Genomic DNA, 866 nt, shown 5'->3' with positions numbered 1-866 from the left:
TTTCTTTCTTTCTTCTTTTTACCCCATTTTAGAAATTTCTTCCTGGCATGGCTGTGAACTTCACCTTCTGAGATCAGATAAGATATGGGACTCTCTAGTCACATGCCCAGTTACTTTTTCTCAGTCTTTCCTGCCTCTGTGGTCTTTCCTTTTTCCTGGTCTGGCTTGGATTCCATGTGGACTCTCCTGCCAGATCCTTTCACCCATTGTCCTTTTGTCACATTCCTCAGACAAAACCCAAACACCGGATCCACCCAACTCTGCCTTCTACAGCCTCTCCCGGGGCCGGGAGAGAAGGAACCTGAACACTGCTCAGAGTCTGCGGTGTCCAACCGCCGGTGAACCCTCAACAGGGCCTGGCAATGCTCCCTTTGCCCTGTGAGCTTGTGTTCCCATTCATGACAGCGGTCACTTCAAAACCCGCTTTGAAAACTTCTTCCAATGCTGTTAGCGAATTTACCTGATCTCCAGCTTCACAGAGAAAATAGAAGCCACTGGAAGGGAATGCCTTCAAATTCTGGCCCGCTCCATGCTTAAGTTACAAAACAAGGGAAAACGTGCCCTTCATTCTATCAAAAATCCATGCTCTGGATTAGCTTTCTCTACAAGTTCCTCCCTCCTCCGAATCAATGACTTCACCCTCCTCTTCACTCTCCAGTCTCCCTATCTCAGAGTACAAGGACAGTGACATTATCTCCATTGTTATCAATAACCTCCTCACCATCAACAACCCTAAATCCTCCCTCTAAGCCATAAGGGAACAACACACCTGAAACTCTTCTATCTCCCTTCTCTATCTTTCACCACATTCCCCTCCCTTTCATGACCAAAGGTTTGGAAGGAATTTTGCACACTCACTGTCTCTA

The 866-nt window shown here is 46.9% G+C and overlaps 1 pseudogene; it reads right to left on the bottom strand.

The window, feature by feature from the left end:
• Window positions 1–464, bottom strand: part of LOC102769813 — a 32,362-nt pseudogene extending 31,898 nt beyond the window's left edge.
• Window positions 465–866: the final 402 nt, after the last annotated feature.

Source organism: Myotis davidii, unplaced genomic scaffold (assembly GCF_000327345.1).
Source record: "Myotis davidii unplaced genomic scaffold, ASM32734v1 scaffold200, whole genome shotgun sequence".
Taxonomy (NCBI): Eukaryota; Metazoa; Chordata; class Mammalia; order Chiroptera; family Vespertilionidae; genus Myotis; species Myotis davidii.
This window is presented reverse-complemented; position numbering and strand designations above follow the sequence as displayed.